General features: G+C 42.9%; 1 protein-coding gene and 1 pseudogene across 9 annotated transcripts in view; one reads left to right on the top strand and one right to left on the bottom strand.

The window, feature by feature from the left end:
- Nucleotides 1-23,687, bottom strand: part of TANC1 (tetratricopeptide repeat, ankyrin repeat and coiled-coil containing 1) — a 230,649-nt gene that overhangs the window by 163,068 nt on the left and 43,894 nt on the right. The window lies entirely within an intron of this gene.
- On the top strand, nucleotides 1,393-1,514 carry LOC131828228 (U2 spliceosomal RNA; annotated as a pseudogene).

Here is a 23,687-nt window from a genome sequence, read left to right on the forward strand (position 1 = left end):
TCCATAGTTAAAGCAAGTAATATCAACACAGAGAGCACTGTATAGTCTTAAACCTGAAATTTGTAAGGGAAACCATTTTGGCCATAAACACTTGGTTGCAGTAAGCAATCTTAAAGGGGACTGCTTACAGGGGCCCATTAAGAAAGGTTACCCAGATATGTGCTTTGGTGAGTGCTGTGAAGTGTGTAAACCTGGTGATTCACAGACCTGTACCCCTGGGGATAAAAATATATGTTTATAAAAAATAAAAAATTTAAAAAAAAAAAAAAAAAAAAAAAAAAAAGAAAGGTTACCCAGAAATGGTAGAGGGTCATTTTTTTTTAATTCACTCCAACAGCCCCCAAATGGGGGAAAGTCAGAGTCCCCAAAATCAAAGACAATTCATGCTAGGAAACCAAAACCAAATGGGTTGACTTCCCCCCCTCCCCACGTTAACGAATCTGGTCTCAGAGTAAGAGAGCTACAAGGGTGCCATCTGAGGCAGGAGTCTGTGACCTTTTAAGTATCATGGACTGCTTCAATAACCCAGATCCTCTCAGAGTGTTTCTGAATGATTCTGACAAAGAATATACCCTTACAAAGAAAATCAATTATACTGAAACACAGATATAAAAATATTTAAACAGCAAAAGGGGGAGAATAGTCAATGTGTGCTTAACGCACACAAGACACAGCAGCAGGTCTAAAAGCTACTGCCATTCTCTAAGCAAAGATGAGCATAAGTGATAGTTTCAACTATCTCCCACAACATGATACAAGAATCTAATTTCTACTTGCCAAAGCCACAGGTGCTACTGACCATATGTGAGGCTGCCCACTTTCATGACAGAGAAAAAGCGACATTCTAGAGATCTTGAAAACCAAGAAGTCATTTTTTCCCCACCCACCCACATTTACAGATCCCCTGAAGTGCATCCAAGGACCCCAAGGACTAGAGACTCTGACCCAAAGAATCAGTCAGACTCAATGGGACAACTACGCAGACGTGCTAAGTGCTCTGCTAATAGCCCAGGAGCCAGGAGCTTCTAGAAACACAGAACTGCAGTTTTCTCCTACTCACAGAACCACTGCAATTAGACAGAAAATTAGACAGTCGTTTACTGACTGGCACAAGATGGGCAATCCCACACAGGCACCACTCCTGGCAATTAAAGGCCAAGTCCCATGATTAGTTTATTTCCATAGTGATCTATAAAAGTTCTATTTAACAAGAAGGTCCATCACCACCAGATTACTGACCAACTCACCCACAATAACCAGCCTGGCGCTGCAAGAGAAAGACCTGTGGGAATTTACACTGTGAGACAACAGACACAAACAGGAAAGCCAGGCTGAGTATATGGAACAAGCGTATTTTATTATGGTTATGTTGTTTTCTTGGACGCTCTCCTTATTGCTTCTTGGCCTTTTGGCTAAGATCAAGTGTAGTATCTGTTCTTACCAGTTTAATATCTGATACATCCTCTATCCTTATCCTTTTTTAAAGTGTTTAAAATCCAGAAGATGTAGCCTCCAATTAACTGGGTCAGGCTTCCTAGCTCAGGGGTGTCTTCGAGGTTCCCCCACCCGCACCGCCTCATACAGTCAGGCCATTCCCCAGCTGCGTACCCTAAACCAGGGGATACCCATAGTAAGACAAATAAAATTTAGAGTCCAAAATACATGGACTTCCACTGGGCCACTGCCAAGTTCTCATGGATCCTGGGTAACTGAGACGGTTTTTGTTTTCACGGTCGGGACCTACAACAACAGCTGCAGGAGCGTAATACTTTTTCTAGACTAATAAAATTACCTAAGTCTGGCTCACAGTTTCAGCCATGGCAGCCGCTCAACTTCCCAGAAGGATGCGAGCCTGGCATAGTCGTAGAAGGGCTGGGAGAGCAGTGCCGTGCTAAACCGGTGGCTTTCACACCCGACCCAACTGCAAACGGCACTGTGGTAAACTGTGAATTACAGAATAATTCCTATGCGTGGAGATTACACGTGTTCTTTTCGGGAGTCCCGTAAGCGTTCCATCAAACCTATGAAGTTCAAGCTTTGCACAGGAGCGAGGGCACATGCCACAGACAAACATCAGACTTCTCTTCTCAAAAACCCAGGGAAAGGTTCGGTTAAAGCCCTTCGCAACTCTGCAGGGAAACCTTTGATCATGGATTCTGTCTCTGCGTCTTGTAACACATACAAACAGTATGAAACATATCTCAGACCTAAGGACCAAAACTGGAACTGGGAGATGGCGCAGAAACCACACCCACATATCCCTACAAATACACCTAGATCACGCTCCTTTCCAGTTGGGGGAGCCAGTGTGGAAGGGTGAGTTTCAGATGCTACAGTCTCCACACCTACAAGGTCCCTTGTACTTGTAGCACAGTTACAGAGTTATTTTCTAAATACAAGTGTGTGGTCCCTTTAAGGAAAAACATCCCGATTGGAACCTAGTGAAAAACAGGAACACGTGTTCCTTGAACAACGCTGAATTAGAAACCCTGGCAGTGCAATTGTTCTCGATATAATGAAGATGCTGCACAGATGTACTAAGTTTTCATGATCTCAGTGAAACATCTTTCAGCTACAGCAAAATATGTGGGTCTACAACAGAGCTGGATATAAAATAAGCTTTTTAAATGCCTGGTCCTCGTTTTTAGGCAAACTTCCCAAGCCAACTCCCTCTGCCTTCTCATAAACCTAATAAAACGCATATTTCCGTGTATGGATAATTCATTGAAAAGTACGAAGCCTTCCATCTCCAACTGAGACTCAGGACTACTTACAATTACCTCTTCTTATCAATACTGTAAACCCGCTACAAATACAAGACTTTTACTCCACAAATTCAACAAGACACCATGAAAACGACAGCACAGGTGGACAGAGAAGCAAACTTTGGCTGGCACTGTGGGGTTTTTCCACGGTGAGGGGTCCTGTCCAGTCCTCACAAAGAGGAGGTAGAACTCTAATTGTCCCCTTGGACACAGAAAGAACTTGGGACAGAGAAACACAGCAGCCAACCCCAGGCCACCTTCACTCTGAACACTAACTCCACTTCTCTCTCAGAGGAAAAAACACTAGGAACCTAGTCTTTGGAACCCTAAGCCTTGGATCCCCAAGCTTGGATGATGTACAAGACCAGCCTCTATCACACAGCAGGGGGCCTCTAAAGATAGCATTATGACAAAACTCCAAAGGAACTGGGATAATCTGGTTTTATTTAAAACTATTATCACCGCATATTCCTACATTTTATACTTAAACTTTATACTTAACTTAAACTTTATACTTATGCTTCTGACAGAAGCTGAATGCAATCATCGCAAATATCCCATTCCAAACCAGTCAACCTCAGCTCTTTTCTCTGCACCATTTTCCTTGGAAAACTGATGTGAATTCCCACTTCAACGGCCACCTCCATGTGGGCAACTCACAAACAGGTCTCCCCGTGGTTTCACCTGGGCTGTAGTTTTCATACTTTATTTCCAGCTCGCTGACATCAACTCTAGCAACACAAACTCTACATGTCCAAAACTAAACTCATCTTCCTGTTCCCTGGAACTCCAACACCCACACCCCCCGCCATCTCCTACCAGTGTGGGTTCTGGGTTCCTGTTGATAGCACCCCCACCCCGACCTCCCCGTTTAGTCCACAGACTCCAAGCCTCTACCTCCTCATAGCCTTCTTCCTGGTCTTAAGAAGTAGCCAATCGAATGACTAAGTCTCACCAGTTCCAGCTCCTCTCTACTCCCTCCCACCACTCTGGGGAGGTAATCATCATTCCCACAACTGGACCACCTGAAGGGCCTGCGGCCTGATTTCTCTTACTTTCCACCAGTTAAAGTGCATCAAAATCACCCCTAGGGCTTGTTAAGCCAGACTGCTGAGCCCCACACCCAGTCTGACTTTTAGGTTTGGTTTGAAGCTGAGACTTTCTTTCTAATAAGTCCCAGCTGATGATGTCACACTCTTCAGGGTCCAATACCAAAGAACCACGGCTTGTGACTCTCCTCTTCCCCTTCCATCTCACATCAATTCTTCCAAAATTTTTTCTTGATGGACCAGCAAAAGTCTTTTTAAACCTAAAAAATGTAGGTCTCTGGGGTGCCTGGGTGGCTCAGTCCATTGAGTGTCTGACTCTTGATTTTGGCTCAGGTCATGATCTCAGGGTCATGGAATTAAGCTCTGCAAAGGCTCAGCAGAGAGTCCACTTGAGATTTTCTTCCCCCACTTGCACACACGTGTATGCTTTCTAAAATGAATTAATCTTTAAAAAAAAAAAAAGGAAATAAAGGCTTTTGATAACTAAATGGGGACAATAAGACCTACTCTTCATTGTGGACCTAACTCTTAATTGTGGACAGAGATTATCTCTGTCACGTTACAGTGACAACCCTGCAAAATACAGCATTGCCTCCAAGTTTATAAAACAACTTTGTAAAAAAAACAAAAAACAAAAAAACCCTGAGACTTTGAAAGGTTACACAGTTTCTAAATTCCACAGTGACAAATTGGTTTTATGTATTCGTTGAAGGGGACCCTCTCCTTAGACAAACTTTTGTTACCAAAATCTGATGCAGGAGGGAGAACAGTGATGGAAAACAAAGAATATTTCCTTCCCAGGACAGGGTAAAAGGTGAGACCTATAAGGATACAAAGTGTAGTACACCTGTCCGTGATTTAGTTTGTCTGGTATAGCACAACTCATGTTGAAATCCATCCTCCCAAGAGCAATTTAACCAAATAAAAAAAACATCAGTAGACTCTGCTTTTATTTACCTGCCTCTACCTACATATGTACTCTCTGCTTTTCATAGGTCATACCCTCATCTATTCTAGCACATTTAACCTCAAGCTAACAACTAGGTCCATCTATGCTATTCTCATTAACAAGGTCTTTACTTGAAAGGGCCTTTTCTGCCTTCGTTATGACCAGCATATGAATGATTCAAACAGCATGACCAGAGAGTCAGAGGATTCTACATTTTCACATGCTGTCATTTAAAAACAAAAAGGAAAGGCTCTTCAATAGACTCATTTCAGACCTAAAGACACCTGCAGATTGAAAGCAAGGAGATGGAGAACCATTTTCCTCACAAATGGACATCAAAAGAAAGCTAGAGTGGCAATACTTATATTGGACAGAACAGACTTTAAAACAAGGACTGTAACAACAGACAGAGAACACTATATAAAAATAAAGGGGACAATCCAACAAGATGTAACAATTATAAATATATATTTACCCAACACAGGAGCACCCAAATACATAAAACTGTTAATAACAAACATAAACTAATGGATAACATTACAGTAGTAGGGGGACTATAACACCTCACTCACAAAAATGGACAGATCATCTAAACAGAAAATCAATGAGGAAACAATGGCTTTGAATGACACACTGGACCAGATGGACTTAACATATATTCTGAAGGTTCCATCCTAAAACAGAAGACACATTTTCAAGTATAACGGAACAGTCTCCAGAATAGATCACATAACAAACCTCAACAAATTCAAGAAGATCAAAATCATACCATGCATAACTTCTGGCCACAACATTATGAGAACAAGTCAATCACAAGAAAAAAAATCTGTAAAGAACATAAATACATAGAGATTAAATGACATCCTACTAAAGAATGAATGGATCAACCAGGAAATAATTTAAAAAGTACATGGAAACAAATGAAAATGAAAACAATGGTCTAAAATCTCTGGGATGTAGCAAAAGCAGTTCTAAGATGGACATTTATAGCATCTCAAGAAGTAAGAAAAAAATCTCAATTAACCTTACCTGACACACAAAGGAGCTAAAAAGAACAAAACCTAAAGCCAGCAGAAAGAAGGAAATAATAAAGAGTAGAGCAGAAATAAATGACACAGAAACTAAAAAACAAAAAAACAGCACAGACCAATAAAACCGGGAGCTGGTTCTTTGAAGGGGGGGGGGGGGGCAATAAAACTGATAAACATCTAAAAGACTTAGCCAAGAAATTACTCAACATCACAGATCAGGAGAAAGAGTCAACATCACAGAAATGCAAATAATCATGAGAATATGATGAAAAACTATAGGCCAACTGATTGGACAACCTAGAAGAAACGGATAAATTCCTAAAAAACATAAGCCACCAAAGCTGAAAAAGGAAGAAAGAGACAACTTGGACAGATAACCAGAAAAGAAACTAAATCTGTAATCAAAAAACACCCAGACAGCTTTACAGGTGAATTCTATCAAATATTTAAAGAAGCATTAATACCTGTTCTTCTCAAACTATTCCAAGATAGAAAACTTCCAAATTCATTCTATGAGAACAGCATTACTTTGATACCAAAACCAGATAAAGATGCCACTAAAGGGGCACCTACGTGGTTCAGTCAGTTAAGCGTCCAACTCCTGATTTCAGCTTGAGTCATGATCTCTCAGGGTTGTGAGACTAAGTTCTGCTGGATGTGGAGCCTGCTTAAGATTCTCTCTTCCCTTCTCCCTTTGTACCCCCCCATACCACACATGCAAGTGCATACTCTATCCAAAAAAAAGACTACTAAAAAAGGGAACTACAAGCAATACCCCTGCTGAACATATATGCAAAAATTCTCAACAAACCAAATTCAACAGTACATTTAAAGAAAATCATTCACCATCATCAAATGTGATTTATTTCTGGGTTGCAATGGTGATTCAATATTCTCAAAACCAATGTGATACACGAAGAGATGCAGAAAAAGCATCTAGCAAGATACAATAGTATTAATGATAAAAATTCTTAACCAAGTAGGTTTAGAAGGAACATATCTCAACATAATAAAGGCCATATATGAAAAACCCACAGCTAACATCATCCTTAGTGGGGGAAAACGGAGACCTTTTCTCCTAAAGTCAGAAATAAGATAGGGATGTCCACTCTCACCACTTTTATTCAACACAGTAATGGAAGTGCTAGTCATAGCAGTCAGACAAGAAAAATAAAAGGAATCCAAATCAGCAGGTAAGAAACAGAACTTTAGCTATTTACGGATGATATGATATTCCATATAGAAAACACAAAGACTCCACTAAAAAAACTGCTAGAACTGATTAATTCAGTGAAAGCTCAGGATTCAAAAATCAATGTACAGAAATCGGTTGCATTTCTATACACTAATAATGAAGCAGCAGAAAATAAACTAAGGAATCAATCCCACTTACAACTGCACAAAAAAGAATAAGATACCTAGGAATATACCTAACCACAGGAGGTGAAAGACCAGTACCCTGAAAACTATAAAACACTGATGAAAAAAACTGAAGATGACAAAGAAATGGAAAGACATTCCATGCTTAAGGACTGGAAGAACAAATATTGTTGAAATGTCTCTACAACCCAAAGCAATCTACCCATTTAATGGAATCCCTACCAAATACCAAAAGCATTTTTCACCCAACTAGAACAAACAATCCTAAAACCTGTATGGAAACACAAAGACCTCAACTAGCCAAAGCAATCTTGAAAGAAAAGCAGAGCAGAAGGCATCACAATTCCAAAAGTCAAGTATATTACAAAGCTTTAGTAACTGCAATACCTGGCTGACTCAGTGGGTAAAAGACATGACTTTTGATCAGGGGGTTATAAGTTCGAGCCCCACAATGGATGTAGAGATTAAGTCCTAAAAACAAAAGAACTAAAAACCCAAAGCTGTAGTAATCAAAACAGTATGGTACTAACACAAAAACAGACACAAAGATCAATAAAACAGAATAGAAAATCCTGAAATAAACCCACCATTATATGCTCAATCTTTGACAAAGCAGGAAAGAACATTCATCGGGATAAAGTCTCTTCAACAAATGGTATTGGAAAACTACATAAAAACATACAAAAGAATGAAACTGGACCACTTTCTTACATCATACATGAAAATTCAAAATGGATTACAGATCTAAATGTGAGACCTGAAACCTAGAAGAAAACACAGGCAGTAACCTCTTTGACATTGGCAGTAGCAACTTCTTTCTAGATAGGTCTCCTGAGGCAAGGGAAACAAAAGCAAAAATAAATTATTTAGACTACATCAAAATAAAAAGCTTCTGCACAATGAAGGAAGCAAAACAAAATGGCAGCCTACAAAATGGAAGAGGATATTTGTAAATAACATCTGATAAAAGGTTAGTATCCAAAATATATAAAGAACTGACATAACTCAGCACTCAAAGGCAAATAATACAATTAAAAAATGGGCAGAAGACATGAACAGACATTTCTCCGAAGACATCCAGATGGCCAACAGCCACATGAAAGATGCTCATCATCATTCTCACACCTGTCAGAATGAATAAAAACAACACAAGAATGATAGGTATTAACAAGGATGTAGAGGTAAAGGAACCTGCTTGCACTACTGGTGAAACGGCACATTGGTGCAGAAGCTGTAGAAAACAGTATGACCGTTCCTTAAAAAGTGAAAAATAGAACAATGTTATGATCCAGCAATCACAGGTTCCTTAAAAAGTGAAAAACAGAACAACCTTATAATCCAGCAGTCACACTACTGGATATTTACCCAAAGAACACAAAAATACTAAGTTGAAGGGAAACATGCACCCCTATGTTTACAGCAGCATTACTTATAATTGCCAAATTATGGAAGAAGCCCATGTGTCACTTGACTGATGAATAGATAAAGCAGATGAGGCATATATATTCACACACACACACACACACACACACACACTATACAATGGAATATTACTCGACCATAAAAAAGAATGAAATCTTGCCATTTGCAACAACATGCATAGAGCCAGACAGTAAAATGCTAAGAGAAATCAGTCAGAGAAAGACAAATGCTACATGGTTTCACTCATATGTGGAATTTAACAAAACAAGCAAAAGAAAAAAAGAGACAAATCAAGAAACACTCTTAAAAAAGACACTGAAGGGGGCGCCTGGGTGGCTCAGTGGGTTAAGCCGCTGCCTTCGGCTCAGGTCATGATCTTGGGGTCCCGGGATCGAGTCCCGCATCGGGCTCTCTGCTCAGCAGGGAGCCTGCTTCCTCCTCTCTCTCTCTCTGCCTCTCTGCCTACTTGTGATCTCTGTCTGTCAAATAAATAAATAAAATCTTAAAAAAAAAAAAAAAGACACTGAGGGTTGTCAGAGGGGAGGCAGGTTGGGGGTAATGAGTGACATAGGTGATGGGGATTAAGAAGTGCAATGGGCACAATGAGCACCGGGTATTATACGGAAGGGAAGTACTGAATCACTATATTGTACACCTGAAACTGATACAATACTGTATGTTAATGAAACTGAATTAAAATAAAAACTTTAAAAGACAAGAGAGGCTGGGGATGCCTGGGTGGCTCAGTTGGTTGGGCACTGGACTTCAGCTCAGGTCATGATCTCAGGGTTGTGGGATCAAGCCCCATGTCCAGCTCTGTGCTCAGCATGAAGTCTGCTTGTTTCTCTTCCTCTGCTCCTCCCCACCAATTCTACAATTACACGCACCCTCACTATCTAAATAAATACTATCTTTTTTTAAAAAAATCTTGTCTTTAGCACCTGCTATGAAGAAAAAATATATAAGACATAGAGATCTGAGTAACACCCAGTTCCTGCCCTCAACAAAACCAACCTATCAACCAGAAGTCTAAAACTGCATGGCAGTACCATGGGAACACAGCAAGACAGAGTGACATGGTGTCAAAGGTTTTGGAGTCAGGCAGACCAACCCACAGGCTTAATATTCCGCAGTCCCAACCCCACCATGCTTTACTTGCCCTGTGATCTTGAGCCAGTAACTTAAACTCTCTGAAACTTAAGATTCCACACTTATGGGGCACCTGGATAAGCATCTGACCCTTGGCTTCCGCTCAGGCCATGATCTCGGGTTGAGAAACAGTACCACCCACCCTCCCTCCGCTGGGTTCCAAGTTCAGTGTGGAGGCTGCTTAAGTCTCTCTCTCCTTCTGCCCCTCCTCCCCACTCACCCCCACACATTCTAGCTCTAAGCAAATCTTAAAAAAAAAAATCCTCAAATATAACAAATATGCCACAGAATAGTTGTGAAAATTAGAAATAACATATGATATCTAGGATTATGCAGAGTACAAAATGTACATTATAGAAATGGTCATAATTGTCTCGTGTTATTGGGTCTGCTTATATAAGCCCAACTACAACTTTAATGCCCATATTTAAATGTCAGTGGAATGGCCTTTTCCTTTTTTATTTAGGTTATTAAAATGATAGAATTTAATTGCAAATGAAGATATGGGACTGGCTGAGGGAGGATGAAGGATGAGTCACACATTTTCTGGCTTGAATAATGCCAATGACCAAAGTGGGAAAAAGCAGGCAGGAGTCTGGGGATGAGGAGACTCGTGGGAGTCGGGGGGTTGGGGGGAGGGAAGCAGGGAGACAGACAGAAGGAGACTTATGTGAGTGGGGTAGCGGGGAGCAGGGAGACAGGAAGCAGGCAAGTATTGGGAGGGAAAGGAGTTCAGTTTGGAGATTCCTACTTAGAAGTAAATAGGAGTCATCCAAGTAGAACCGTCCAAGAGATTGCTTGAGACAAGAGGATGAACTCACAGAAAGACTTAGGGGTCATTAATACGTGGGTGGTGCTGAAACCACAGAGGCACTGAGGTCCCCCAAGGAGGCTGAGCGGACTGAAAGAAAAACCACCAAGGATCAAATCTCAGGGAACATGAACATTTAAGGGCAAATACAGTATGACCTAGGAAGAAATTAAAAAAAAGAAGACATGTAGTCAGAAATGATGCAAAGGAACCCAAGAAGGAAGTTTCAAATGAGGACTGGTCAGTACTATCAAGTGCTACAAAAAATTCATGCTAAGGGTGCCTGGGTGGCTCAGCGGGTTAAGCCGCTGCCTTCAGCTCAGTCATGATCTCAGGGTCCTGGGATCGAGTCCCGCATCGGACTCTCTGCTCGGCAGGGAGCCTGCTTCCCTCTCTCTGTCTGCTGCTCTGCCTACTTGTGATCGCTGTCTGTCAAATAAATAAATAAAATCTCTTAAAAAAAAAAAAAAAGTCATGCCAGAGAGTTCTATCAGAGGCCATGCGTAAGTGGTTTCCATGAAACGGAGGCAATGAAAAGCAGGTAACAGGTCATCTGTCAGGTCCCGCCTCAACAGTAAGATTCTTTGATCTCAAAACATAAACTCATTCTCCATCAAACCTTTAAGTATTAAAACCTCAAATAACAAGTTGCAAGATTTTCCTTCAGAGAAAGGGAATTTGCAAAAGAGACAGTTAAACATTTAACATGATCTTTGCTATGAAAGTTCCTATCGGGGGTGCCTGGGTGGCTCAGTGGGTTAAAGCCTCTGCCTTCGGCTCGGGTCATGATCCCAGGGTCCTGGGATCGGGCCCCACATCGGGCTCTCTGCTCAGCAGGGAGCCTGCTTCCTCCTCTCTCTGCGCCTGCCTCTCTGCTTACTTGTGATCTGTGTCAAATAAATAAAAATAAAATCTTAAATAAATAAATAAATAAATAAAGCTCCTATCCACTTCCTGAAGTTGGTCCCAGGGAAGGAATAAAGAAAACCTAGCTAATTCTCTACCACCCAAAAACCTCCTGGAAGAGAAGAAAAAATCTATCCCTTACTAAATAAATTTCCTGTCTAATAAATCTCTGGGGGCAATACATTTAAATTGCTATTTCAATACTAGTTTGAAAAATGTGTTACCATAGGTCAAAAACCTTTGGTTTCAATATGCAAATCTCTGCATTCTTTGGGTGAAATTCCATTTGAACAGATTCCCACCCGGATTCCTAAATAAGCATTAACTATTATTAAATTTCGAAAACTGTTCATCAGTGTCATTTTTCTATTTTATTGTATACTTACAACAGTAAAAAGTGTTGTCCTGGGCAATTCTAACTTAAAGTTATAAAATGGTTCTACCATGCAAATTATGGCACAATAAGGGAATGTTTGGCTTGGCTGTATGAACTGGTTAAACTAGTTAGAAGAGCTCAAAAATAATTCCCCCAGACATCTGCTCAGGCTAAGAGTTTGTTTTTAAGTCCAGTCCACATACAAATATTTTTCAAGAAGTTATACACTATCTCCATTTGAGGAGTTTTAAGAAAAGATAGCAGGGACTCCCTCCCCAACCCCGAAGTTCTAGTTCAGCACACCTGGGGTGGGGGTGGGGGGAGTCCAAGTATTCTAATTTTTAAAGCTTCACCTTGGATTTTGCTGTGTACTCCCCAGCCACGCTCCTGCTGAGAAGCTTTACCTTTCCGCAGGATCCCGCAAAGTTTTAGGGGAAATGTGACCATTGTGTTCTTTATGACAAGCAACATGGGGCAGGAGGGGTCAGGGCAGAACCTGAAGTCCTGCCAGCAAGCCACACAGGACATATGGCAGAGTTCACCTGCATGTTACATGCACGTTTCAAGAATTAACAGTGGTTTGGAAGCAGCTTTAACCTGGACTCCCATCTCCTAAGGGGACCTCTTCCAACACCCACAGAGAAGGAATATAGGGCAGTTTTCAGAGCCCTCAGTCAACCAGTCTGTCCTGGACCTCCTGGGGATGCCTGCTCCGTGACCTCAACTGTGAGCAGCTGAACATAAATAACTAACAGTCCTCCAAGCTGTGCTCACTTAAGATGGAATTGGAAGACCCAGTTCTCAGCGAACTCTCTTCTCAAAGGAAAGAGGGAATATTTGAGTCCTGCTAACTGCCACACCTTAGAGATAGGGAATGCAACCAACAATGTGAACAGAACAAAAGTTTTACCCATCAGGAGCCTCCAGGCTTACCCAAACCCCTGAAGTAGGGATTTTTGTTTGAAAATTCACATATAAAACTGCAGCACCGGAAAACCATAGTACAGGAGTTTAACAGGTTTCCTAAAGTTTCTGAAGGGAAGGGAAAAGACACAACTCAGAATAAGTTAATAGGACTTCTGTGTTTGCAAACTGTCAATAGTAAGGTATTAAGCTAGTCACACAACATGTATTATATCCTCTCAGTGCGGTACTGTGCTATGAACCATACAGAGACCCAAATCTGGATATGGGCACCAAAAAATGGAAAGGGGAAAGAAAACCATATTGAAGCATCCCTATTAATAAGAGTGTTTTAACACAGTAATTAAGACACGATTTTTTTTTTAATTCTTAAATTTCTTTGACTAAAATCCCAATTTACTTTCAAAGCCCTCAAAATTTTCAGAGAATAACTCATCTTGGAAAGCAGGGTCTCTCCGTGGGTCCCACCCACCATGCCTCATCCCAGACTCCACGTGCTGGCCACAGGGAGAGGCGGTCTCACTCGGGGGTGAGGGGGGCACCCAGAAAGCTCCCCTGGACAAGCTGACCACAGAAAGCTAGAGAGAGAACTGGACAAAGGAAATCCTGTGGGCACACTCCCCTAGGAGACAAGAAGCACAGAGTTTATAAAAGCAGCTACCACCTCCCGGAAACTCCGGACAAAGCCATGATGGAAAGGAAAGAGACGTCAGCACAAAACATACTCTTAACAGAAGGGAAAGCAAGGTGACCGGCTGGCAAAAGCAAGAAAATTCATTCTTTCTTCTGATGCCCTCCATCTGAGCTGACAGGAGACACTTACTGAAAGCCTCCCGTCAGGAGCAGGGTACTGAAGTATTTGTTTACTTCTTCTATCTCAGGTTTTCCCTTTAAGTGATGCTAATAGGTCTGCAGCCCAGGACACAAAGAAATGTTTCAAAGGTTTGAGATAAGGGGCCAAGAACCTCCCTAAAACAGGCCGGGTACTGAAGTTCCCACATTCCCTGCCCCAGTCCTCACGGGTCCCAGCTCTCTACAGAGCTCACTCTTTCTGAACACACTGCCCAGTTTCACACCTCTGCTCTCCTGTTCCCTCATCCTGAAGCACCTCTCTCCCACTCTGGAAATTAGTCACCCTCCTAGCACAGCTCCAATATCCCCCTGCATGCTCTGCCCCCCTCCCCCACAGAGTTACACCAGTCCTTCTTCTCAGGGACCTGAGCTCTAGCATCTGCTTCCTTCTGCCTCTACCTCCCCTGCTACCAATTTCTCTAAGGCTTGTCTGAACTACCACCCCTACCCTGACCTCCTGCCCTTGTCACATGAAGAGGCAGGTGCCCAGTACATGCTTGTTGAATGAAGGACTCCAAAAGCAGGTTCCCATGACTGACTCGGCCTACTTGCCAGGGAAATGTTCTTCTGCAAGGGTGCGACCCATGCCCAAGCAGACCAGCCGTCAGGTCCAGTCCACATCAATGCCCTCACAAGCACTGCTGCTGGGCTTCCCTGCCAAAAAGGACAGAATCGTGTATAGTCACGTTTAGGCCCACAAAACCATCTTGGCAGGGCAGCAGAGCCTAATAGGTTCGTGCACGCAAAGGCTGGGTGGAGGCCTTCTCTCCCCTTTAAGTCTGTTTAATGAGAAGCTCTAGGAGACATGCCCCCCTTCCCCACCAGGACTTCAAAGATGAGAACTGAACATAGAAGCCTTTCTCGGGGAGCAAACCGAGGACGGGTTCAAGTCTTGCCCCACTGCAGAGACAGCAGAGATCCTGCTGGAGCAGAACGCAGAGGAGAAACCGACATGGACCCGGTGATAACCTTGGGTCAAACATTTCCTCAAAAATGGCCTCATCTTGAATTCAGCGATAGCCTACAAATGCTGCCGAGGCCTCCAGGCCCCAGTCGCCAAGCTCAAGCGTAACACCAGAGCTTCACTGAGAGACAGCACCACCTGGTGAAAGCCGTGGCTCTGGTGTCCCAGGGCGGCCCTATTATTCGCTCATAAAAGGGATCACCTGCCTCCTTACAGAAGGTTCTGGCAGCCAGGGAGTGGCTCCATCTCACAGCTGACGCAAGCTCTTCAGCCAGCCTCGTTTCTTAAAGCAGAAAAGGCAGCCTTCTCATTTGTCCCAGCCACACCTAAAATACACACAAGTACTCAAAGAATACCCATCAACAGCCCACAATACACCAGCTGTCAGGCAGACCCTCTGCCCAGAGGACCCACCGATGTGCGGGCACCATCAAAATTACATCTGCAACAGGTTATGCACACACATATTTTCGCTCTAGCCCCTTCTCCACCTAGAGGAACCCATCTGTTACACCACTTCTGTAAGGACAAGGGGAAAGGTCCCTTCTGAGTCCCAGACTACAAAGGCACCACTATAAATTACAGAGTCACAGAGGTCCCAAGGGGAGGCGGCTTCCTGCAAGAAGAGAGACTGTCCCTACAGCCTGTTTTTGTGGTGATGAGATCACAGAGTTTAGATTCTGTATTTGGTCCTACATGGGTTTTAAGGGTCATCCATATTCAGTAATTACAGAAAGGGGAAAAAAGCAGGTCAAGGAGACCAGAGGAACTCTGAGTGGTGTTTGAGAAGTTACTTAGAATTGCAGTGAGATCACTCACCCCAACTCAGAAACTATGCCTTCAGAATCAATGTTAGGTGAGAAAAAAGGACAACTTTCTTTTTACTTGCTTTTCAGTATTCCTCCATTCGAAGGGCTCCAATCACTTTCAATGTATAACCCAAAATTTGGGCCCAAGAAAGTTTTGAAAAACTAGCATTATGCCACAAAATATTCTCCTGTAAAATTCAAAAGACAAAAAAGTGTACTTATTGGAAGAATTTTTATGGAACGTAAAACACAGGTGTTTAGAGACCAGATGAATGATAACCCCCAATTGCCAATCAGTATCTCTTAATTTGCAGATCTAATTTTTAATTGGCACCTGAAAAAAAAAATACCTTAAAATGCTTTTGAGAATTATTAGGGTTTACTTCCTGGCCATCACTCTCTTTCAAGGATGAACAAAGAGACTCCCAAGGTGTTTATCCAATCGAAGTAAGTATTCGTCAAAAAGAATTTTTATTATCCCTCAGGTTATCTCCCTAAACCCTAGCAATGGGCCTCCTCAGACCACAAAACCAATTACTGTGCATGTTCGTGGACCAAAGCCTGTGACCCCTGGTTCTGCATGTGACAGTCCACATCCTCTCCTTGCACAGAGTTCTGCAGCCTCAACATTGCTTCACTAGGAATGAGGCCCAGAGAGGGGACGAAGGTCACATGAGAGTTCACGGAGGTGCAGGTCACAGTCAACTGTCAGAGTGGAAAACAATACCACAGAAATGCTAACAAGAGGAAAGGAATGTTCTCGTTTTGTTTCATTTTGAATGCTGGTGCTTAATAGAAAGCAGGCTTAAATAAAGATGGAAGGTAGGGAGAAGCAGAACCTCAGGGACTCCGCATGCCCTGGGGACAGGAGTAGTAAAAGGCATTATTTTAAAATATTTATTTTCTGGAATATTATGCAGCCAACAAAAAACCCCCGGAAATCTTGCCATTTGCAATGAAGTGTCTGGAATTAGAGGGTATTATACGCTAAGTGAAATACGTCAATCAGAGAAAGACAATTACCGTATGATCTCTCTGATATGAGGAATTTGAGAAACAAGGCAGAGGATCATAGGGGAAGGGAGGGAGAAATGAAACAAGACAAAACCACTCTCAATCTCAGGAAACAAACTGAAGGTTGCTGGAGGGGAAGGGGGAGAGGAATGGGGAGGCTGGGTGCTGGACACTGGGGAGGGTATGTGTTGTGGGGAGAGCTGTGAATTGTGTAAGACTGATGAATCACAGACCTGTACCCCTGAAACAAATAACATCTTCCATGTTAATAAAAATATATATATATACAATATAAAGTACCTATTTTCATTTCAAATCCTGCAGCTTCCATTTTCCTTGAAACGCAGGCACTGCTTGTGTCATTACATCCCATACCAAGGTGGCTTTCAATCCTAACCGCCGGATCAGAATCTCCGGGCAAGCTTTAAAAATTCTGATGCCAAGAAAAATGAAAACAGAATCTCTGGGGATGAGGCTCAAATGCTGAGCCTTTATAAAGCTGATCAGCTGATCTTAAGGTATAGCCGGGCCTAGAACCACGGGGAGGGGGGGGGTGGCTATCCCGGGGCAGTTTTCTTTTTACCTGACTGGTGTGGGGGCAGCAGGAAATATTTATGCCTTAAAAAGGAGGGTGGAAGGACAAACAAAGGGACCAGGGACAGAGCTGGGGGAAGCTGAAGTGCATAATAATTTGCAGGTGGTGTGCACTGGAGTGGGTGCAAGGCGTGGCCTGCAGGACACACTCCCTCAAGGAGAAGACAGGAGTGGCACAGCCTGGGCCGTTCCCGGAGTTAAGCCCTGGAGGGCAAGAGGGAACAATTCAAAGCTCATCTGTAAAGAACATTCCCATGTCAAGTGTTTGCTGTGTAAGAAGTGATTAAAATATGGTTTTCATATGGGAAGAATCTACTGAACCATATTTACCCCATGATTTCTCCCGGTTATTCCAGTAACAGTATTAACAGGGTTATTGTTTGGCTTTGTTTTGTTTTTTTTTTTTTAACTGACGATCCGCATTTCCTTGCTCACCAAATCTAACAAAGCACATAATCATTAAAGGAAAACTTCCTAGAGTTACAGCACCCAAAAACCACAGCTTCCCTAGGCCTAAAACCCAGCTGGCTCAAACAAGGGCTGACCCCGGACGTGATCGTAATTTAGCATCGTCATGCTCTCCAATACAGTGACTGGCTGAGGAGGACACGGACATTTGGGTGAAGGATGAGGACTACGGGAAGGCCGTCTCCAGTTGAGCAGTTAATTCTATTCTCCCTTCCCTGGTCCTTAATTCTTAGGCTACCTGCTCTACATGTCCTTCTGAAACAGTGACAAACATCAGGCAGCCGAGCTCGGATGCCTCCTTCCCAATTTCTGTCTCTCATGGGAAAATTAATCGGCTTTGCCTAATCCATCCTTCGTCAGTGTTTCCCAAAGTCTGTCCTGCAGGCCACAGGAGCAGAATGAGGTCATCCCTGGACACCACCTCGGACCGCATGAGAAGAGGACCACACTACCCTGAGTAGAGCCCGAGGGCCTGCACTTTAATCAGCCACACAGACACAACAGTCAGCAAGCCAGTCACAAACCCTCACGCACTCCCCCTTTGAAATGGGTTCACCAGATGTGCTGCTAAGCGTCTCCAGAGCTTCTGCCACTTGCCCGCTGGGGTTACATGTTCCCAGGGAAGCTGGTCTCTCCAGCGTCACTGCAAGAGCACTTTCTCAAATACCGCTTGGCCCCCAGCACGGTTGGCTCAAGGTTCCCGACTCAGTCCCTTTGCTCTGAACGCACACCCAGAGCAAAACTTCTCCAGCACTTCCACTTGGGATTTCGGGTCTGTTAGTTCTCTCTCCCAACTACATGCTAAGCTTCTTAAAGGCAGGCTCCACATCGTGCCTCTGTATCTTCCACACGGCTCCATGCATCTTGGTTTCGAGAATAGTGCCTAACTGACCGAACCCTCGCCTCAGCCCTGAGTTTTTCTTCCTTTACCTTCGTCTCATTGTCCCTGAACAAACATTCATGCTCTTCTTGCCAGGACAAAATCGCTCAGGCATGGGTGGGAGAAGAGAATTACACACTAGTGGGGACAAGAGGGGAGGGGACAGAGTCCTAAGCTAAAAGCAGCTAGGAACCAAAATTTAGTCTTTCCAGCTGCCAACATCTGCAATCCTTCACACAGCTCAAAACACACACAGCTAGAAGAGAACTAGCCAGCCTCTCCCCACCTCTGTCCAACACCTCTTTCGTAGGCCCTCCCTGAGAGCTCTTCTAGATAGGATTCTAACAGGAGGGAAATATTTGGTTTCCCAGGCCACTGCAAATTAAGAGGGTGGTGGGTAACTGCTAAATTAAGGTACAATGACAGCCCTGAGAAAGTATGACTGACAGGGACAATTTATAAAATCCCAAACAGTAGATTTCAGGTTGTTATGGTTTAAATAGACTTTCAATCCCCAAAAGTGTCCAAGGACACCAAAACAAAGCATTTCAAAACAGCGTGGCCCTGAAGGATTATCCTGGCACTAAGAGAAGGTTATTTTCACTTTCTGTAGGTCTCCAAGCCACTCTATCCCAGAGGGAAGATGCCCACATGGCCAACCTCAGTCCTCAGGACCCAGGTGTTCTCAAAAATAGGAAAAGATGCTCTATCCAGCTGCAGAGTGCTGGCTCTTGGTGGTCTCCAACACTACTGAACCCTGGGACAGACTTTCAAAGGCAGGTACAGCACTGCCATTCTGATCGGGAAGCTTCCGTCTGCCTACTCCCATCCTCGCCACACACTGGCACTTCTCATCATCTCCATTTTCTTGTGGTGCTTATAGTTAACATCCTTACCAGATTTAAACTTCCTTGAGCAGAGGGATACCATGCATGGACACCATGTCCCCAACCTCTCTGCAACTCACAGCTGATGCCTGCTTGCCCTCCCCCAGTTCCCTTTGTCTAGAAGCCCAGATGGTCTTAAGGAAGGAGGGATTTTTTAAAATTAACATATAATGTATTTTTTGCCCCAGGCATACAGGTCTATGAGTCATCAGGTTTACACATTTCACAGCACTCACTACAGCACATACCCTCCCCAATGTCCATAACCCAACCACCCTCTCCCTACCCCCAACCTCCAACAACCCTCAGTTTGTTTCCTGAGATTAAGAATCTCTTAGGGTTTGTCACCCTCCCAAGCCCATCTTGTTTCATTTTTAAGGAAACAGGGATTTAAATAAGTGTGTTTTAAAATAGCTCAAGCATTTCTTTTTTCCTTTTTTTAAATTTCTAATGCCAGTATAGTTAACATAAGCCCAAGCTTTTCTATAGTCTTTAAAGATGATGATCTTCCTGCTTTCGTAAGGAGTTAAAAAATAAAAGTTTAAATATTAGGATTCTATAGTCAATGGGGCAAGCTTGGTTTAGCTTGGAAACTAATCTATATCGGACATAGAGACAAGGAATAAATTCTGCATCATTGCATGTACTTATCTGAACCACAAAGGTTAGGGTGAGTTTTTCCTCATCTAAGAGCAATCTAACCTCCAACAACTTCAATCATTTATCTATTCAGAAACTGATTATTGGGTAACTTCATATTTTTTGTCTTGGTAAGTAGTAGCATTCAAAAGTACTGCCTTGCTTTGGGATTAGTAAAGAGAGTAGTTTAATGCATTTAAGTGGCAGTTCATAATAAAAGGTCATGGTTTACACTTCCTTCAAGGGATTTTTTTTTTTTTTTAATCTAAACTGAGTTAAAAACTAAATCTATTTCCAGATTCACAAAAGCAATTCTGACTTTTGTTTCAAGCTCATTGTTGAATGTGTCTCAGACCCACTCATTTTACAAACAGGCTACAATGACCTACCGGGGTACGGGAAACCTCTCTATTTTAAGAGGGTGGAAGTCAAGGTTGTCGGGACATCCAGGCCTGGCCTGCTGTTTTCAGCTTCTACAGCCCTTCCTTCCCACAGCTGAGGCCTCTTGACCCTTGCCCCACCCCGCTGCTTTGGCTCAATCCAGAGGGAATTTCTAGAATAGAGATTTAAACAGTTAGGGCCAAGTTGCTTTTGCTGCTTAACCGGCCCTGACCCAGTGTCTAGTGACTCGACTTCTTTCTCCTGCTTTCCACAGGCCTCACTCACCCTCACTTGGTTCTGATAACCTGCAAGTCTCTGGAGGCTGAGGCCCTTCCTTGCCCTTGGCAATCCTCCAAGGAACCAGAGGTCTTTTCTAGACCCACAGGGAACACGGATGCCCCGGTCAGGCTGCTGTGCTGTGCTGGGCCATTCCAAACCACCATGTGCCAGGCCACTAGCACTGAAGACGCCTGTTCTTTCCTCCTGGCACACTAGACTTCCTCCCAGCTGCAAACAGTAGGTCTGTTGCCCTGCTACATGTCTCCCAGCCCTGGGCAGGGAGTTCTAGGCCCAAACGGGGCCTCAATAGGAAATGACTCAGATCACAAAAAGCAGAGGGTCCCCAGGCCAGAACACAAATAAGTCACAAGATCTTAACCTATCAGAAATGCAAATCCCAGCAACAAAACATCAACAAAGCAAGAGAAAATAGGACTTGTCTGTTCTGTGAGAAAAATGCCCCCCCACCCCCACACTGACCGTGGATATGCTGACGCCACTGCAGCTTCCTTCAGGAGTTCGAAGGTGAAACCTGAGGAAAATCGGAGAAATGGCTATAACTGTGTCTTCCCTGGGTGGAGGGGAGTGAATTTCTTACAAACCACTCCAAAGCTAACACCTATAGCTACTGAAATTACAAATATAAAAACGAGGTAAGTCTTCTCTCCAAAGAAATCAAGTCATGTTCTAAAACCCTGTTAACAAAGCTAAATTTATGTGTACATTTTTAAATCAACATTAAAAAAAAAAAATTAGACAACATTAAAAACTCTAGTTGGCTCAACTGTATCCCAATTCAAAAATAACATGAAAAACTGTAACCTTCATTTTCTGGTCAAAGCTTATTTTTGCAACACCTATCATTTACTACAGAATTCTAGCATTTTCTGCTTTCCACCGCTATTTTATAGAAAGACATTTCCCCCTTGGCTTCATATCTTTGCTTTTTGATCTTGTTAACAATCCAGAAAATTCCAACCTTGCAATTTTTTTCAGTCCTGGGAAGGAATAACACACAGTGATTTAAAAACCAAAAGCAGTGTTAACACTTCCTCAGTGACACAGCTGCTGTGAATGACCAGCAAATAAAAGCTTGGTTTGCTTTTTCCCTTTTGGAAAATGATGACTTTGCCTCAAAATAATTCTCAAAGTTCCTGAACACATGGTCAAAAACAGGCATCAGGAAAGCAAGAAGCACTAACTACCTATGATCACATACAGCGAAATACATGAACAAGAGGGTCTGTCTGATGACTGTGGATAGGAAGGGACCCATTCTCTACGCCATGAATTACAAAGAGCACAGGTTCTGTATTACTAACCTAAATCGATATATCAGGCCTATGATCCAGCAACCCCAATTCTGGCTATATTAATCCAAAAGAACTGAAATCAGGTTCCCAAAGAGAGCTTTGTACTTCCATGTTCATCGAGGCATTATTGACAATAGCCAAGCCTACAAGCAAACTAAATGTCAGATGAATGGATAAAGAAACTGTAGTACACACACACACACACACACACACACACACACACACACACGGAATAGCATCCAGCCTTAAACTAGGAAGTAACTCTGTCAGTGCTAAGACATGGATGAACCTTGAGGACTATGCTGAGTGAAATTAGACAGTCACAGAAGGTCAAATACTGTATGATTCCAACTCATGAGATATCTAAAGGAGTCAAACTCAGAGGCAGAAAGTAGAATGGCTGGTTGCCAGGAGCTGAGGGAAGGGGAAATAGGAAAATGTTGTTCATCGGGTATAAAGTTTCAGTCGTGCAAGATGAAAAGGTTCTAGACATCGGCTGTACAAGCTTGTGCCTATAGTTAAAAATACTGTATACTTACAAATTTGTTAAGAGGGTGGATCTCATGTTATGTACCTGTGTGATCAACCACAGTTTAAAAGGAGGAGGAGGGGAAGGGGAGGGAGAGAGGAGGAGGGGGAGGAGAAGAAACCAGAATTCAGATGATGCTGGCTTCAAATTTCCCATCCCTTCCGCTTCGTACTGCCTACAAGCAAGAGGAGTATGTATGATAGAGGCGAGCACAGAATTCAATGCTAGAGCGCAGGGTAGGGAGAAGAGAGGGGACAGGGAGCCAAAGAAGCCTGAAGCAGTTGAGGAAAGCATCAAAATGGAGGGTGACTCAGCTCCACCCCTGAAGGAGTAAGCTGAGCCTGTGGCGCCTCCAACAAGCCTGGCATGTGAGTATGGACACGGAACTGGTCCAAGCCAAGAAGGCATGCTAGGAAAGAGACTTCAACGGCTGTGGGGGCCAAATTATGTAGAACGAACTCCACACTTTCAACCCATGAATTACTCACCAACAGCTAGAAACTGAAGCAAAACCGAAGGAACTGGTCTGGGTATCCTAAACCATTTATAATCTACCCCTCAGAGTTTCAAATGTTTTCCAAATCCTGGAATAGATCTTGCAATGTGACAAGTAAGTAATATAAAAAATTGTAAGGCACAGCTCTCCATCAAGGCTAATCTGAATTAAAACAATCAAAAGTAGGACCAAACAAAGTGTATAACATTTCTAAAGAAAGGAATAAAAATACGGTATGAGAGTAATGCCCCATTTATCCAACATCCCTGAAAAATTAGGTATGCTAATTAAATGAATCTTTTAGATAATAAAACGGCTCCCTTTAAGTATAAAACCTGTGTTAAGGGGCACCTGGGTGGTTCAGTCAGTTAAGCCTCTGCCTTCAGCTCAGGTCATGATCCCAGGGTCCTGGGATTGACCCAGACATCGGGCTCCAGTCTCAGTGGGAAGCCTGCTTCTCCCTCCCCCTCTGCCCCCTCCCCTGCTGGTGCACATGCACACTCGCTCTCAAATAAATAAATAAAATCTTTTTAAAATAAATAAATAAATAAACCTGTGTTAATAGGGGACATCTGCATATAGACTGGTGTGGGACAGATACTTTGGAATTATCTCTATTTTGCTGTGTGATAATGGCATGGGGGATCCTTCTTAGAGATACATAGTGAACTCTTTGCAAGGAAAATTACATAGTGTCTGGAATTTGCTTTAAATTGCTCTAACCACATAAAAATCAGTGAAGGGTTAGTAAAACAAGATTGGCAAATCTTGTTTTGTCAGTATTTGTGAAGCTGGTTGATTGGTACATAGCAGTTCATTA

This window comes from Mustela lutreola, chromosome 3, assembly GCF_030435805.1.
Source record: "Mustela lutreola isolate mMusLut2 chromosome 3, mMusLut2.pri, whole genome shotgun sequence".
In the NCBI taxonomy this organism is placed as follows: Eukaryota; Metazoa; Chordata; class Mammalia; order Carnivora; family Mustelidae; genus Mustela; species Mustela lutreola.